Genomic DNA, 19,078 nt, shown 5'->3' with positions numbered 1-19,078 from the left:
GCACCGCCCCGGGAGGGGGGGACGCCGACCGCTGCCCCGGGGAGCGCAACCCCCGACCCGCCGCCACCGCGGGGACGGCGGCCGGGGCGGGTAGGGGAGGAGTGAGGCAGAGGGCAGGGCCGGGAGGCGCCGCGCCGCAGCGCCCCGGGGCCGCGCTCTTGCTGCCCCGACACCGCCGGAGCGGAGGGTCCCGCCGCCGCCGCCGCGCCCGCCATGGCCGGCCGCCCCCCGCCGGCCGCCGCCGAGCCCGGCCGCCCCCCGCCCGCCGCTCCCAGGTAGGGCCCGCGCCCCCGCCCCTCCCCGCGCGCCGCCGCCTGCGCGCGTGGGGCTGCGCCGCGTCGCGAGGGGCTGCCGCCGCCTGTGGCGAGTAACGGCTCCGGGTGCCGCCTGCCCGGCGAGTAACGGCTGCCGCCGGTCCCTGCCCGCTGAGGAGCGGCGCTGGGCGCCCGCGGGTGCCCGCTGCCTGCCCGGTGAGTAACGGCTCTGGACGGCCGCCGGTCCCCTCCCGGTGAGGAGCCGCGCTGGGCGCCCGCCGCCCCGGTGCCGAGGACCCCCGCCTGGGCTTACCACGGCACGGGAGTCGGGAGCCCGCAGGGAAGGGGTCCCCCCCGGCCTGAGGGCGGTCACGGCGGAGCGGGGACACCGCGGCGGGGCGGTCGCGGAGGCGCCGCGCTTCGCTTCTGCGGTACCCGAGGGGGAGCGCGGGGAAGGCGGGTGGCGGCCGGCCGCCGGGGCTTGGGAGCGGAGGAGCAGCCGAAACGGGCACCGCAAATTTGTGTTCAGCTGCAGAGGGGCTGGGGACGTGCTGCTACCTGCCGGAAGGTGGGCAACCGCCATGGCTTTACTCCTAGACGCAAAGCAGAAATTAAAGGGCTTTTCTTAAAATAGAAAACAAAAATAGATTTTGTGATCTAATTTTGCTGTAACAGCTGGTTTTCATACCGTAGCGTCTTAAGAGAGTCGGCAAGTTAATTAGTGCTTAATAAAATACCTTTAGGATATTGTGCTTAAATCACTTTGACGCACGTACGCTACCTAGTAAATCAGATTCTTTCACAGTGAAAGAAAAACCTAAACATCACTGTACTTTTATTATCCCAGCTCCACCAAACATGTATTTATAGCACTTATGAACAAAAGATTAGAGCAAAACTTCCTTCAAGACAGAAATCGATGCACAGACAGGAGTAGCCTACCAGAGATGCAAGATGTGGTTAAGCATAATTTTCAACAATCACGAGTAAATTGCATTTTGATGATAGCAGGCAGACAAAAGTATTATAGAAATTGTACCATTTAAGTATGATACATACAATCAGAGATAAAAAACATATGTTGCAATTTTTTACAAGTCGTTTTGTTTCAGTTGCTTCCAGCGTAGTGCCCCAATGAGATGCGTGGTAAAAACCATAGAAATAAAGTTCTGAGAAAACACAGCCTTAAAAGGAAGGTGGTGAAAGGAGATATACTGCCTGAATACTCAAGAGGAACTGGTTGGGGGAGGGAGGGACGACGACACTTAAGTGGGTGATAATTACTTGCAGGAGAAATTGCTTTTATTTACTTGAAGGAAACAAAAAGCTTTAAAGCAAGCCCTCAAGGAGAGTTGACTGAATAGTGTTTCATATCAATAAACATTTACTGACCAAAGCTTAATAATGATACTTTGATCTGAATTGCCTGATCTAGAAGTAGCCCTTCCCTTTTTTTTTTTGTTACTCATGGCTACTAATTTTATATGCAGCTTTTACACACTGAATACCAAGTTGATTGTACAAACTTCAGTATTTTATGGGAAGCCACAATCTGAAAGTGAGAAGGACTCAGAGTTTAAGGCCAGAGAGACTTTTAGGTAGTCTGAGCTGACATCCTATATTTCACACTCTCCAAGAAAAATTGGGTAGAATGCAATCTTGCCCCCAGTAACCTGGGTCAGGATAAAACAGATATTCCAAAGAGAGAGTCTTAAAGATATTAAGAATTAGACAACCTGCTGCTTTCCTTGCTTATGGTCTTCCTTTCATTGTTACACATTTACCTCCTTATAGGCATACAACCACCTTCCAACTCCACACAATTGTTGCTAGGCTTTTCATCACTCTATAAAACTGAGGAAACCAGTCCTACTCCACTCCGGAGCTCTGCCATCTGGTCATCTCTTCACCTCAGCTAGGCCTATTACCCAGAAAACATTGGCTATTTCTGTAGCAAGGCCAAGGCTTATCTTGCTCCTGTGAGCAACATACCTCTTTCTTCTTCCTGAAGAGTGATTTTCTTCCTGCAGCGTAAGCCAGTCAGACTTTCTTGCACCAAGAACTACAGTTCTCTTTTTCATCTCTTTTATCTCCTGCAGCGGGTATGTTGACAGCTGCTTGTTATTTGTTAATCAAGGTAACCCTTTCTTTGCTGAACAACTATGTAAGCTTCATGCTTTCTGTCTGTGAATAAGGATCAGAGGACTAGGAAACAAGGTGACCAGAACAACGAGTATTCAGGCCATTCCTGTCTTCACCAGGAAACTTTGGGAAAAAAGCACACCTGGGAAGCCGTGGGACAGATAACTTGTTGTCATACACCTTCAGCTCATCATGCCCACCATACAATATTTAGGCAACTTTAATTGGGAACTAGTTACAGCAGCTGTTGAGAAATACAAACAATGCAAGTTAGCGTTTAGGAGCTAGCTTTACAGACCTTACCAAAGAAAGTTTTCACTGTCGAGCTGTTATAAATCAAATAGTATTTTGCATCTTCCCTACAGGATCACTTCAGGCATTGGCCTGTTTCTATGTGTGGCTGTTCACACCTGATCTTACTCACCTACACGCAACCTCCTAAACCAAGGCCACAGCTCTGCCCATCTTGCTGACTCTCTTATCACACACTATCACTACCCAAGTTCAGCATAAACTCAGGGTGCATGTTTATTCCTCCTCAATACCTTCCCTTGCTTTGGCTTCCATATCTGAAGGCAAAAACATAAGCTCTGGGTCTGGATGCCTGCAGCCACTGTGGAGCACAGCAGAGCAGGCTACTGGCCTTTGGGCATCCACTGATAGATTAACTTTCTGGCAGTAGCTTCTTGCAGTGAACGCTTACCCTGGGGATCAGATGAGCAGCTGCAGAGAACTGCACAGAACTGGTGGCTGTCACTTTTTCTTCAAGCAGCTAAAAGACATTTTTGGTGCATATCGCAGTTGGGAAGCTGGACCTGTGGTCTGTAATGATTTATTGGTTTTTTTGTGGTGGAGAAACAAAACCACATTAAGACCTTAAACATACCAGCTTGCACTTTGCCTCTTCAGGTGAGAGGCAGGAAGAAAAAATACTTGAATTTTTTACATATGAGCCAGGAACTTCTGTGCTTTTGTCCCCTGTGTAAGCCAGTGACTATTTGGGATGCTGTTGCACAGCTGCCTAAGGAGATAAAACCACCTCTTTCGGTAAAACTGCAGTTTCTCTGTTCAAGCTTACGAAACTAAACCTATACACATATGCAATTTTTGGCCAACCCTGTATATCTGAAAGTAGTCTTAGCTGACAAAGAAGAGTCTTCAGACACGTATTTTGGACTGGCACATGCTTTCAACACACTGTTTGTGTGAATACTGGAAAGAAAAGGAGGGATAATAATTGTTCTTCAATTCAGAATTAGATGCAGTACTGGGGCTTAGAAGCAACATTAGACTGAACAGTAATTCAAAAGAATTAAAATGCATATCCACCCAACAGAGATGAGAAATGGCAGGTTTTATATTTTAAACAGTGAAAAGGCAAGCCCAAAGAATGTCTGACTATTTCTGAGAAACTTACTCTCCATGTAGTACGAAAAGTTTTGTATCACCAAACGAAATGAAATATCTTTGCTACATCTCAGTAATACCTGGCATGGCAGAAAACTTAGGCGCATAGAGCACAGAGATTGGCTAAGAAAAGCCTTTCTGGTTTTATAAGGTCCTGTGGGAAACGGAGCATTTTTTACATTTGATGAATATGCTAGGGCTGACCACGGGTACAAAGAGGTAAGGTAAGGTATTCAAAGCTAAGAAGAGATCCAAAAGCTCAGCTGTATCAGACCTTTCTTACAGACAGTAGGCATGTGGCACGCACCCTTTGCCATTGGTAACTTACACAGGAACACTAATGTCACATTCTTCAGCTGACAGCTGCTTTTCTGGTCCAGCAAAGCAGCCCAGATCTCGTATAACAGAGGAAACAGATTTGGTGGCTTTGTACTAAGATGCTTTTAGGAGTGAGTGAAATAAAACTTTGATCCTTCAAGGAGACAAAATTGCAGGCAAAGACCCAAATTATGAAGTTCAACAGTCATGGGACTAAGCTAGAGGTAGCAGTTTCTTTGAAGAAATGATTAAAAAAAATTAAAAATAAAAAAAATAGAACTCCAAAAAAAAAAGACCCCAAAAGCAGAACAGCAGCCCATAAACCAACAGGAATCAGTACAAAGAATTTATTTTGAACAATTGTCAGTGATGAGTGGAATGAAATAAGCAAACTACTCAGGGGGTGATGGGTGGTATTTGGTGAGACTGACCACATAGCTTACAGGTCTGTTCTCCGTATTTTTCCACCTCTGTGAGTAAAAGAGAAACAAATGTATTACAAATCATATTTAAATACAAGAGGGCAAATGAAGAAATCCCCTGAACAAGAATGTAATGTCAGAACTTTCATTATCAAGACAATTGCATGCATTAGAACAGTAGCTGCTGTCACATATGAGGATGAAATTTGTTTTTCTGCACTTGTGCAGAACCAGTACTGCAGCCCAACCAGAGGAATCAGTTTAATACTTGCTGGGTATGCTTTTCATTTGCAAATTAGCAGATGACTTTACCAGATATTTTTAATGGAGCGGCCAGAAAATTTATCTAATGCGATGTGATCATTTTGGATATTCACTACCTTCTTACAATGTCAGTTTGATTGTCAGTGGTGGGAATTCTTGAAATGGCATGCTGCATCCTGTTTTCATGAGGAATTACTTTAAACAGTTCATTAACCTGACTAACCTATGTTGTCAAACATAGGCAACAATTCTCAGAGATGTTTTCCTTCAGTGAGATCAGCGGAGAAAAAATTCAGCTAAAACCAGAAAGAACTTAAATTGTCAAAGGTCATAAGTCTCTGGATGAGGAATCTGATCCCTTGAGGAGTGGGGCTGTGGGTGAGAGGAGGAGGGAGACCCACAGAAGTAGTAAAGAAATGAACTATATAATTTCCATGCTTTGTTTCACTAACCCAGTATGCACTACAGTGACAAAAACCTATTGCTTATTTCCAGACTTGCATCTCCACTTCTTCCTTTATTAACATCTTATCTGTTTTGCATTCTTTAATCCAGGTTACCCTAGCCTCCCACATGAATTTCACACTTCTTTTCCTGAAAACATCCATTCATCTCCTCTTTCGGTTCCTGCTTTACTCCCGTACATCACTTCTCTCCTTTCTGACTGCAGAGCCTGTAATAGCATCAGTCACTCTGTTCACAGTTCTGCCTGTATGTACCAACCCTTCTTCATCATTCAATCCTCTCCTCCTTCAAACGTCCTTCCCCCAGGATTGACTTGAGAAACCCTAACAAGTATCAGTGACAGTTTGATATGTCCATAATTTGTTGCTATGCTGTTCATTTTGTATATGATTTAGGCTATGACCTCCTTCAGTAATCATTGAAAGAACACTTATTAGGTTAGCAGGGTTTTGCCATCTCCTTCCTCAGCCCAAAGTTAATTACTTTACTCTTTCTGTTACATGTAGTTTGTTAGGCTACACCCTGAGTAGGAGGGAGGGAGGCACAGTTAGGTTGTTGGGAGCCTTTATCTGCACTGTGGATAAGGAACCTTAGCACCTAAACCTGCTTCAGGTCACTCCCTCATGCAGCTGTCATTCCCTAGCGACTTGGGTCTACGAACATTGTAAATTAGAGCACCCTCTAAAGAACAGTATTTTAAGCCATAACTGGCACTTGAACAGCCAGAAGTCAGAACAGTAAGTCCCGTATTCAGACAGCAGAGTGTTTTGTGTGCTAGAGGTGCTGAGGAGCAGGGACAGGCTTCTAGGAGAGGCTGGGAGAGCTCACTCCAGTGAGGATACCAACCTGGGAACACAGGGATCCTGGCAGTGGTCCCTCCAGGCACACTGCTCTATATTACATTCGTTCAAGCTCGGCTGGAATGCTGCTGGAATACTGCCCCTCAGAGACAGTACTTAGTTATTTAACAATGGGGAAACAGCTTCAACATGAAGGACCAGGAACCCAGGCACTAATAGCCAAGTAGTTTGGCGCATTCACCCACAAGTGGGAAAGGCAGTTTTAGTTTCCTCTCACAAGAAGAAAAATGAATTAAACTTCTACATCAAAACAATAGCTTTAATTACCAGCAGCAGCTCCCCCTCTCCCTGCATGTTGTGCAGGCTCCTGGCCGGTGCTGGCGGTGCTCCCTGGGCAGGAGCAGGAAGGGAAAGCCTGCCTAGCTGGGGTAGGGACAATGCACTTGGAAACACATCTATCAGGAGCTCAGTGTCAGAAACTTGTGGGGATTGTTTCCCAATTTTTTAACCGCCTCTTTGCTTATCCATGGATTACATAGTGCTTCAGACTGCATGTACAATACACCTTCCCTTCCTCACTGAAAACAGAGGGGGAAAAATTATGCTGGATATTTCTGTTTTTCTTTTAATAGCAAGTACAGATCTAGTATGTGCAGATTAATACTATGATTGCTAGGATTTATTTGGTGCCCAGTATGAATTTTAAACCTTCTTTTTTAGTCTTGTCAACCTTGGATTATTTTCATTAATCTCTTTAGTTTCCCTCGTTAATTTTCTTCACTTCAAGACTTGCCTGATTATTATTAAATATCTGGCTGCCGCCAATGCCCATGACACATAACAGGTAGTCAGTGTTTTTTTTATCAAAGCTATGTTTTCTCTTGGTTGTGGCATCACAATTTATTATGTATCTAATTATTCTTGACTGTTACATAGGAAAGTTTCCTTTCTAAATCTTGATTAAATTTAATTTATAGCTGAAAGAAAAAGGACTTTTTAAAAAATTCTAACACAGAACCTGATGCAGCAGTGCACATTTCCCAGCTACTGAAATTCAAAACTGGTCAACACGTCCTGTATAACCCTAAGTGGTCACTTTTAAGACTGGGACCTACCCTCTACGCTCTATTCTGAGCTGACTCCATGTACTTGCAATAACCAGCTTCCAAGTATTACAGGAGCTTTTTGTTTTCTGGGAAAGTTTTGATTTATTATATCAGTTGCTGAAAAACTGGAATTCATTGAACTAAGACATCTTTGTGTTAAACAGAAAGATGCACAGAGTTTAGGATACCTAGACTTGCATAATAGTTTAACTCCGATGATTGCCTTTCCCAAAGATGCACCAGATACCCATGTGGTGGGATATTGTATAGAATTAGTTACTTAGTGGCAACTATGTAACCGGTTAGATTTGCAGGGTTTTTTCTTGCATGGAGGTTAATTTTCTTGTTGGAGTGGCAGCACAGGGTGTATGGGCTAGGTAAGTCCAGAAAGCTTGAGCGTAACCGTTCAGACAGAACTGTCGTAAAAGTGAGCGTTCAGCAGGCCAAGGGGGGCTGCAGTGCTTCTCTGTGCAGAATCTTAAGTTACTTGGGTACTGCAGTTTCACGTCAGTGAAGGCTCAGTTTACTGAGGATGTCCCATAGGACTGGACTTGTATTTTCTTTCAGCAATGTATTTTCTTTCAGCAATGAAAAACTTAGGTAGGCCTCATGTAGTCCTTGTGAGATTGCATAGTTATCAGAATTTCATATACCAGGCACAGCACATCTCCACCAGCGGCGGAGCTGTTCATTACGTGCAGTGGCTCCTCAGAATATTAAAGGGAGAAAGAAAAAGTGTCTCTTAGTTTTCAGAACTGTGTTTAAATTAGGTCTGAATCCTTTTCTGCCAAGATTCATTTATAACTGTCTATGCTATTTCAATTTGAAAAGGGAAGAGATCAAATCAGCAGGGTAACAGTTCAACAACATGCTTATAGAATGTTCCTCTTCTATGTTGTCAAGGCAATGTCTTCCTTCTCAGTGAAAAATGTGTATTACCATCGTAGACATCCAATAAAAATGAACAGCTCATTTATTTTTAAAAGGAAAAGATTTGCATGCTGATATTGAAGTTAAAAGTCCATCATCCTCACACAAATTCTGGAATAAGACCCTCCCCTCAACTGGATAAAAATAATTGTTTCTTGAAGATGTAAAAAAATACAGAAGTAATAGCACGGCTATTAAGGAGCTTAGTTAGATGGTCACATTGTACCTGCCAATAAATTCAATCCTAAGCATAATGCATGCCATAAGTTCAGTGAAATCCAATGGTCACATTATTCACGTTCTTAAAAGTAAATAGCATATACGAACTGTATCAGTGGTTTGCATGATGTAATTTAAATATTAGTATAGTTACCAAATACAAAGTTTTGATACTTTTAAAAGTACAGCCATATTTCTAAGATTATGGAAATCAATACCATACATTATGGAATGGCACATCTGAGTATAAGAGAGAGTTGTCTTTGGGTACTACCATAAGTAGCAGATTTTTACTCCATACAAGTAAAATTAATTCATAGGTAAGCACATATTTGCTGAGTGCAACAGATGATATTCTGATTCAGAAGGCATGGCTTTTAAGGTGTCACATATTAGAAAAATAATTGAGTCACTACTGAAAAAATAGAGACGGACCATAAACAAATAATACAGATACAAATAATAATCCAAATCCATTAATTAAAAACAAAAAAAAAAAGAGGCCATAGGACCAAGTTTACTTTGGCATGGATTGCTTTTGGATACACAGAACTAGATCTCTCTATTATACTGCATCTTTCTCCAGCTGAAGTTGTTATAGTGATCCCCCACTAATAAAACAATAGTAATTTTGCAAAACCTGGATTTAAGTGCATACCTCTTTTTTTGTTCTTTTGAATCGAAAGAACTTAGACTTTGCACTGCTGATCAGAGTAAAACTTAAACATACCCAAAGGCACGAAACAAGAGGCAACCTCTGCTCTTAATGAAGTTAATAGGAAGAGCATGGCTGCTGCTGGGCTCTGCTGAAGCAGGGTAACATCCCTGCCCTAGAGACAGTGAGCACCTTCAGCTTCCTTTGTACTGTGAGTTATGGTAATTCGGCACTTTTAGATGCATTACAAAATACAAAAATTTCATGCTGCCATATTATATTTATTTTTTAAAAGGAAGCCTGGACAAGCTCATGATTGTGATACAGGTGGTTGATTTAGATAACCTTTTTATTCATCATGTACGATCCAACTACATGATCAGCTTCACTGAAGTTATTGTAGGATCATTCCTAGACTGTGGTGCATCTGAACTAACATCTAATAGAAACACTTCTATCTGCCAGGACCAAACATGAAAAAGAGCAAGTGCCATCAAAGAGCAATTTAATCTCTCTCAGATTCTCTGCAACCAAATCTCCTCTTGATTTCTGAGTGGATAACTGAAAATCCATGTCTACACATGGTCTATATTTTTGCATTAGCTGTAAATGCAAGAATACTAATTTAGCAAATACTCATGTAATCACACTGCAGGTAATGATAAGGGTATCTGAGAGCTTAACCTGAGCTCAGTCGGTGGTGCAGATAGTCCTGCTGGACCTTGTGCATCCCAGCGAGAACAAGTCAAGCATTTCAAGCCCAGTTATCACAACAGTTTCATAGTTACTCTGAAGTTCATTGCAAAGCAGTGACTGAAGAACTCTGCAGTTTATCTACATCATGCCACCAAGGAAAAAAATCAGATTAATTAAATTAATATCTCATTGATCTGATTCACCTTTAGACTCTCAAAGATAATGTCTTATGTTCCTTATATATAGTTAGAAAGGTAGTAGATTTTAGGGGGTGGAAAGAAGGATTCATCTTGCCAAAAAACCCTCAATCATAATTTCTTGGACTGAAATCTCGTGCTTTCCTTATGCTGGTATAAGCTAGGAAAAAATCGAGAATGTTGCCTTTATAGCTACCACTCAATCCCGTTAATCACATTACAGTCCATGGAAAAAGCTTCATAAATTCAAACAAGCTACACCAAAGACAATGTTTGTGGTATCTTGATAGAATTATACGAAAGCATGTTTTATTGTATTAGAAGCCAAGATAATTAGAGGCAGCTTCATTTTGTTCACATCTCTGGCAATGTTATTACGCTTTTTAAAAAACCCATACTTTTAAACAAGTGGGTTTTGAGGCCTTGTTTTCTATAAGTTATCACAGATTGCTATTTATTGACATATTAACTTAGCATCAAAATTGTTAAGATTTGTGTTCCTTTGGGATATTAGTAGCAAATCAGAATTGTTCAGGAATATTTCAGGCATGTAAATTATGTTAAAATAAGATTTGTTGTGAATAAGTAATGACAGAAAGTATTCTTTGGCATTAAAATAACTTCAGATTGTACCCTGGCATTTTAGCTAGATAATTTATGAATATAACTGCAGGTGGTCATAGAAACAATACTGGATTAAAGAGAATAGGAAATTTCTGTGAATATTTTAGATGAAGACACTTATTTTTAGACTATTGTTTTACTTTTCTGGTATCATTAGTTAAGGTAAAAACACATTGGTTTCTGAACACTATTATATTCCTAAGCAATGTTTTAAAAGATTTAGCAGGAATCTAAACCAATTTGGCTTTCTTTCAGACAAAAAGTGCTGGAAACCAGAATGGAGTTGAAGAAATAATATATTTACTAGATAGGTGCTTTTGAAAGCACTTTAGATACTGTTAAAGTGAAATATTTACCATAATCAAATTGACCAACATCACAACTACATAGAGTAGCTTTGATCAATTGTTCTTTGAATATATAGATGTGTTGGTGAAGCTCCCTGTCCAAGGAAATGCATGACAATAGACTATGAATTGCCTTCATTTTTACAGCTGTAGAAATGATTTTACAATTGGGTACTGTTATTTCTGAGAACTGAGGAAGAAGGGTAGACTCACCATGGAAGAATATCTACCAAAGCTTCTGGCTTTGCTCACAGCAGCAAAGTCTTGGTTCTCTTGGGGGTGGGCAGAAGGGAGGAATTCAAGCAGGTAGGTTCAAAACATCTACTTAGATCTTCTGTTCTGCCAAACAGAAGATCAAAACATCTTTGGTGGCTTGCCAAAATATCTGCAAGCCACCATTATGTGGAGGATGAGGGTAATCTGATCATTCCTCTTAACACGCTGCCCTCCTCATGAATTAGAACAACCACTCAGGCTAGCATGGTTATTTGGTGCTAGGAGGGATCATTCTGCAATAGCACTGTCCCTGTGTTATAAAAGGCTTGGCATAACACCAGTTCAGCTAGTTGTATACCACACATAGCATCACCTCACCCTATTCTTTCTCCCTCTACCCTGATTGACTTGTATCTCGGAAATGCCACAAAAAAAGAAAAAACAGGAAAAGAAAAAAGAGGTTGTCATGCTTTACTGATTAGTTCTGTGGCTTACTGGTGGCTGGGAAGTCTTCAGGCATTTGGAATAAATATTTTATTATAATTTCCTTTAGTATTCAGAAACATTATCTTCTGTGATATGGAAAACTACATCTACAACTACACTATGCTGAAGTCAATTTTAGGATCTCATTATTTGTAATAAAGAACACTGTACAGCATGATATTATGGCCTCTCGGCTGGTCATACACATACTTTTTTTTCCAAGACCGCAAGCTGTTCCATAATTCAGATTCTGTGTTGAAAAATTTGGTTTTCCAGTATCACCAGTCCCTTTTCACTAACAGCGTTGCCCTTTACCTTTTTTAAAGTAGCAGAAAGTGATTCTGTGACAGTAGGAAATTCCCAAGCTTCTCCCTTAAATATCTGGGGACAAGTCAGCCCTTTGTTAATCTCAGATTTCCAAAGCCAGATTTATTATTTCTGAGGAGAGCTGGTACAAAGAATGTCAGAAAGTCTGCCGAACATTAGAAACACACCGTTCAAAACATGAAAGTGATGTTCACCTTCCTATCACACACATAATCCTGAGTACCTACCACATTTCAACTACACTTTTACAGTCTATTTGATTTGTAATCAATCTAAAAAGGAAAACACTGGAACAGCTAGCAAGTTTTGATTAGCTACATGCATTTTCTATTCAAATAAAATCATGACATACGCATTTACTTTTAAGTTACGAACATCTTTGTCACATTTCTCTTCCTTTCAGAAATACTTAGTTTCTGTCTTGAATTTCATTAATGAAAAGCTTTGTAGAGTAGATTTGAGATCTTTAAAAGGTTACCTTTAAGAAAAGTTGTCAGACAGTGAAATACTTGATTGCATGTGCTGCGCTTTGAGGCCTGTTTTGTCAGTGTTTGACTCTTGGTGCTCTCATGCTCAAAATCAAGAATGCAATGCATGGGTCGATGGCAAAAGCTGGTTGAGAAGCTTGGCTGTGAAGTTTCGCTATATAATATAAACAAGATGCCAAAAAATTCTTAGCAAACTAGTTAAGCCAAGATTAACATCCTCCACATGAAATCACTGGTTTCTTACTATGTCATGTTCCACTGGTTCTCCTGAAATGCCCACCTGACTGTTTGTGCATAGCAAAAGGATGAGAGGAGCAGTCAGAGAACACAAGTTGTTCATTAGATACAAGAAACATTTAAAACAGACTCTTAAAATTACCCACTGGTTTATGGCATGAAAGACTAATTTGCAACATCTTTGACTTCATCTTGAAAAATGCTGAGAATTTCCATTTCTAGCTGAAATCTGTGGGAGCTGCTTGTGCATTTGTTTTGTATTTATTTTGGACCAAATTTCACCAGATTCCAGCTGTGTCACAATGTTTTTTCCATTATCTTTAAAAGAAGCAAGATCAGATAACATCACACACTTGGAATATTACACTGTGCTGCACTAACAACATAATCTATATTAAGAAGAGGCATTGCCATCAAACGTGCAGTAATAATATGAGTTACTTAATAAATACACAGTCATGAACATTCTTGTTTGAGAGGAAAAACAAGTGTTTCCTCTTTGTCCTCTTTTCTACAGCACAAGGACAAGTGCTATTGAACAGTACACCTACATACACTCAGTGAATAAGGAATTTTTTGTGGGACATCTTTTTAAGAGTATTTCTGATTTTATATTGCTTCTTGCTGACTTAGTAGGCTTAAATAGTAGCAAGCCTATTGCTTTGCTGTAGAGGAAATGAAACTGCCTTATTCTGTTGTTTCTGTAATACCTGTGCCTAGATATAGTGTATAATCTGTATCTCTCTAAAATCATCTTCCTGATCAGCACTGCCCACTTAAGTTATGTACATACAGACTAATTAGTTTGAAGAATCCTTCCTTTAACAAGATTTCTTATCTTTCCTGCAGTCAAACCCTCCACAATGCCCTAGTTTCCCACCTAGCTGGCACTCCAGAGCTGAGTATAGACACCTTGCTTTTAGGGCAGAAAAGCAGTCTTGGCTATCTTCCAGTCCATCTCCACAAGGTGCAGTCCTTTAGCCCTCCCTGAATTTAAGGGTTTGTTCCTTAATCTTTCCCAGGTTCAGTCATTCTTCCTCATCAGAACTTGTCTGGTCCCTAGTTGTTGATCCAGGGCTTCTTTTTATACCTTCTAAAAATCCTGCAAATCAGGAACTCTTCAAAAATGATTGTTACCGATACTGAATCCTAGATGTCATGCTAGGCATTTTGTTTCCTTGCCTTATGCACCCTACCAGGAAGAGATCTCATGGTTCCTCCTGTGCTTTTTCTGTAGTCTCTTCTGACCAAGGTCTAAGCCTGTCCTTTCTAGAGGGTTTCCTTAGTAAGTAGCCATTCAACCAGCCTAACAAAGGTCCACCTGGAATTGTCTTAAAGTCACGTCAAATCCGAGGCAAGGTGGGAAAAAGGCAGGATGCCTATCTGCTGTATGCAAAAGCCCAGTTTATATTGGGTTGGCTCTCTGTCAGTAAACTACTGAAATATAGTTAACCATCAAAAAAAACCCAACCCAATCATCTGTCATTCAGCTCCTGATTGCCAACTCTTTAATTTGATTGTCAACTCTTTCATAACTACTGAATGTAGAGAAGTTAGTCAGACTTGTACATAAAACCTTGGTTTTTTTCCTTTAAGAATTCAGTCAGCAAATAAAGGAAGGAAGGACTATTTCTAAGTAAATCATATAAAATTTAGTTAATTTGGTTTACATTTATTCTTCAGTAAAACTTGTCTGTTCTTTTATAATATTTTGAAAACATGATTTGAAAGAAGGCTGATCATTGCTAACGCTTGTAGAGGCTTCTAGATTTGTTCGCTTTTTTACTTTGGAGTGGAATAAAGGGCATTCAGGGCTCTGAGAACATGGAAGGAAAAGTCTTTTTTATTGTGTGGTTACCACAGTATGGGTTGTCTTTCCTCTGCTCCGGTTTTTCACTAGCGTGTAGCTAAAAACCTGGCCTTTTTGCAGCTGTGTCACTGACAAAAATGAAATGTCAATCAAGAGTACCCAAGAGACATTATGAAATGAGCAATCTGAATGTAAGGCACTTAAACTTCTACTATTTTTAGTGCACTGACCTGTGAAACTAGCAACCCAATCCTGTACCTGTTAGACTGCATAGACATTCAGGTCTGATAATGACGGGAAGTATTCAGTATTTTCAGTTGCCAGTGAAGTCAATAGCAGCCAAGGGAGACTGAAACAAGTCCATGAATACCTTACAAGATCAGACCCTGATATTGCCAGTGATTATATTCTGCACATAGGTTCCAAATCCATAACAAAATCAGAAAGACATTTGCTTGAGGTATTTATAAAGCGTCTGTTTGACTAACCATCTGTGCTCTGATTGAAGTATACACATGGTCCAGACTGAATAAAAACCAATTCTATGGACTAAAATAGTAACTTTGACACTGTTACATCTAAAGATTTACTGCTAATTACTTCGTTGACCTGTTTACATGTAACGGTAAATTTTAAAATTGTAAAATCTGAAAGGTAGCATGAGGAAAGAGTGTGACTAGGCTGTCCACGTCAAAAAGGCTTTGAAGTTAAGGGATGCTGTTTGAATGCTGCATGCCTTTCAAAACTGCTGCTTGCTTAGGATCTGGATTAAACTAGCTGCCTTCCTCAGTTTCTGAGTAGCTTTCGGGTGAGGGTAAAGGTAAGAATATGTTGAAGTATTTTGCCATGCTTTTGCTTGTCTCATATTTCTATTTCAAAATGAGATTCATTCCTTTTTTTGTTGTTCATGGTATTCAGCACAAATATTAGCAAAACATTAGAAATATAACTATATGACTATAGCTGGGAGTTAATCGCACTGAGAAACCTCACTGTGTTCATTCAGTTCGCTTCCTTCATCAAGATTATCTTTTTCATGGATCAGTATATTTTGTATGTTCAAAATGCTGAGATTAGGAATCATAATGAAAAGCTGAAAGCACTAGGCTATAATAGGATTGATTCAAAAAATATATAAAATGGTCACTTATTATTTATTGAAATTGCTCCTTAGGAACGATTATTGAACAGCAAGTTATTGGAAGCTGGTTATGCTTGTTCAAGATGGTAGGAAATTGAAGCTTCTGATATTGTTTCACAAGATTAATTTTCTTTAGTGATAACCTGGGGAATTCTTTAAATTACCTCTTCTTAGTTGATGTAGCACCATCTGCCACATCTGCAGAGATAATTATTTTTAGGAGCAGCTGTGATTTTTTTATTAAATCTTGAGTCATCGAGGTCAGTATTTTTGAATTATTCAATGTAGAAAAACAGAAGCAATTGTTTTGCATTTTGGTCACTAATAAAAGATGTATTGTTATTACAGTTAGTGCCATAAACCTCATTGCTATTTACTACAGCCCTCTAATTTCCAAGAAATTTGTTTGCATTCTTCGTGAGAGCATTTAGCTTTGTAGGAAAAAAGTATCAGTCATAATTCATGAATCAGTAAGACAGCACCTGGTGTCAAATAAGTGACTCTTGGAGACTCTTCTGTTAATGGAAATATTAAAGTGAAAATGGCATACTTCTTAACAGTGGGTCATAGATCCAGCTTCAGTTTCAAAAGCTGAATTGTAAATAGGATCTCTCACACCAAAGGAAAAATCCCCAGATGAGCCATCCTGTAACAGAGATTCCTTGTTATGCCTGTGGCCTTCCATGGTAGCTCTAAATCAGATGAGCACATCTAAGTCAGATGAGCATTCTCTGTCACATAATAAATAAGGGGAGCCAAGCAAAGGTGAGAATTAGGACCTGAAACCTTCAACAGCTTGCTTTATCTTGTAGCAAAAAGGCTCCGATCTGTGCCAGATGTCTTGAAAGACTAGTGCTTTGTGTAAACTCTTAATGTGAAGTAATGAGTACAGTATGTGAATGCAGGGCTATCATTTGATGATGAGATGGCTACATCTCTGCAGAAGTTTCTTTCAGCTTCCTGCTGTTGAGGAACTAATGAGAGCAGGCAGCTTCTCAAAGACAGAATAGTTTTTCCCTGGGAAGTTAATGAAAAGTAGGCTTAGCTTACTGGCTTTGCTACAGAGCAAAGGTGGCAGAGCTGTATGGCCTGAGGAGGGTCTCTTAAGAAATCACATACGTGTTGAAAATTAAAGCTTAGAAAGGGTGCCCACAGGATAAAGAAAGAGAAGAGGAAACTTTGATCTGAGAGATGAGATAATTGAAAAAGAGATGTTGAAAAGCCAAACCAGCGTTCCATGTTAAAAGAAAAACACATAAATCTGAAGGTATCTAGACAGAACCTCATACACTGCACCTCCTTGAGTTATGGAAAACTCAGGTTTGTGACATTGGATGCCCAACCTGAAGAAGCTCCGCTAGGTGCTCATTTTTCCATTAGTTAGTAGGTACTGCTACATATCTACTTTGTGTGATCCCTAGAGGTGTTCATGCAGCCGACCGTCAATGGTAGCCAAAGCGTGGGGGTATGTGTTTCTCTGTACTTCTTTTAGAAATTGCATACCCATAAACTCACTGAGGAAAAGACTGTGGAATCTAAAACTGTTTCCGAATAGAGCTCTCATAATTTAGCATTTCTTTGTTAAAATTATTCCGCTTTTCAGTGACTGTGAACCCTGACTGCAAACAGTGGGAGCCTGGACTTCACATCACTAGCACAACGCTAGAGTTGAACTGCAGTGCAGCAGGGAATAAGGGTTCTGGTCTACAGTTACAGCACAGAAAACTTGGACCCTGAGATAAAAAAGCAGCTCTGAAAGTGTTACAGATACTCGTAAATGTGTTGTCCCTTGACCTGTGAAACACTGTTGTTGATTTTACCTGTGCTCAGAGTATTCAGTTGGACATGAAATACAGCTCTGAGGACCGGGATAGCTGACGAGAGAATTTAGGTTTATCAGATCTCAGTAACACCAGAGGTGATTGTTGTTGCCTGTCTGAACTTCAGTCTGAGATAGAGCCTTTTCTCATTCAAAACATTTAATGCCATTCTACATTTATTTCACTCATTGTGTACTTTTAACAAGCTTTTCTATATTTACAAATGAAAAGTGGGTTTATTTTGGAAAGAACACAGATTTTAAAGGATTAAGAAGATTTTACAGATCTTTTTGCTTTCCACATGACTAGGAAGACAGATTTACTTTTGTATGGAACATGTAATGTGCTACCCCTTCCTGGAGTATCATCCAGAGATAGCACAAATTTGTTAATACTCCAGAACATGACTCCTCAACTATATTTTCCAGCTATGTTTTAGCGTACTATTCTATTTGTACTGTTTAGTTAAGGTCCAAAAAGGCCTTCAGTTAGCGGCCACACTATCATCTTTGTTGCTTTTAGACTCGGCAACACTTTATGCACTATAGGTTCAGTTCCCTGCACACAGTGTAACTGAGAGCAAATAGTCATTATCAGCATATCAACTCCCTGTAGGGCAAAGCAGTGGCAAAGCCACTCAGTCTTCCTCTCAGTGAAGAGCAGGAGAAAACAATGGGCCTTGTATTTCAACCTGCAGGTCAGACTTGATTTGTAATTTACTATTAGATTGCAGAAGCAATGCATCTCATAAAAAGAGGCAGTGTACAGCTTCTGCTGGGAGTACTGAGCTGTACCTAGTACAGAGGTTGCATCTAGATGTGGACTTATCAAGGAGGGTACTTAACTTATACAATATTTGACCCTCTGAATATGAGGTTCTTATTTTTAATGAAGATATAAAACCAGAATGACTTCATATGTTTAATTCTCATTCTGTTAAAGAACTCGGTATAAGGCCTATAAAATGCTATTTTGCTTTGTCAAATGCCAGAGAAATTACTGCCCAGAAATATTACTGTTTATCTAAATAATCTGAGCTATGGAGCAGAACTTTGTACACAGACAAAAGTCTCCCTTCTAGATACAAATGATGCTGGTGTCTTAGAAAGTATTAAGTGCTATCACACTTCTCAAGTGAAGTCAGTTACCTACTGGTCTCACTTGCGCATCTGTATTCAATCCTCCCATGCAATTCATGAAGCTTCCCAGCAGTTAACAATTAATAAGTGCTAAGTTAGGTTTATATTTTTCATTCACTCTCCTAATTCTAGCACGTATAGGTACTTTTTTTTAATAATTATGGAATAGCACCACACACATCAGCAAAATTCTTATTGAGAAAGTTACTTGTCAATGGGAGTGGATATATTCATAACTGGTCCTAAGCAGTATCAAGTGAATTATACATTCATGAATCTTTGACAGAAAGGTAGCCTTATTGATGTTTGATGGTGGATTTGGGCAAAAAGTGGAAGTGACCTCCTCTTAACATATTGGCTTAAGCTCCTGTGAAGGTGACTTATGAAAATGCATTCTAGTTTTTAATTGAGCGTATCAGGAAATTGCACATGGTCTGTTATCCTATTGGAACTGATGGAAGATTATTAGTTAAGCCATGGTAACCTTGTCGCTTGTTGTAGTCTATCACCACGTGTTCCACATCTTTTCATAGATGACTTGCAATAAATTAAAAGCACTCTAGGGACC

At 40.2% G+C, this 19,078-nt stretch overlaps 1 protein-coding gene across 2 annotated transcripts in view; it reads left to right on the top strand.

The window, feature by feature from the left end:
• The first annotated feature begins 286 nt into the window (after positions 1 to 286).
• SPHKAP (SPHK1 interactor, AKAP domain containing) overlaps positions 287 to 19,078 on the top strand; it is a 74,921-nt gene continuing 56,129 nt past the window's right edge. For both annotated transcript variants that reach the window (XM_075158233.1, XM_075158232.1), the window contains exon 1: positions 287 to 470. The gene's annotated coding sequence lies outside the window, so the exon portion shown is untranslated. The remainder of the gene's footprint in view (positions 471 to 19,078) is intronic.

The sequence above is a fragment of the Calonectris borealis genome, chromosome 9 (genome assembly GCF_964195595.1).
Source record: "Calonectris borealis chromosome 9, bCalBor7.hap1.2, whole genome shotgun sequence".
In the NCBI taxonomy this organism is placed as follows: domain Eukaryota; kingdom Metazoa; phylum Chordata; class Aves; order Procellariiformes; family Procellariidae; genus Calonectris; species Calonectris borealis.
The sequence above is the reverse complement of the archived record's forward strand: the minus strand, read 5'-3'. Positions and strand labels throughout refer to the sequence as shown.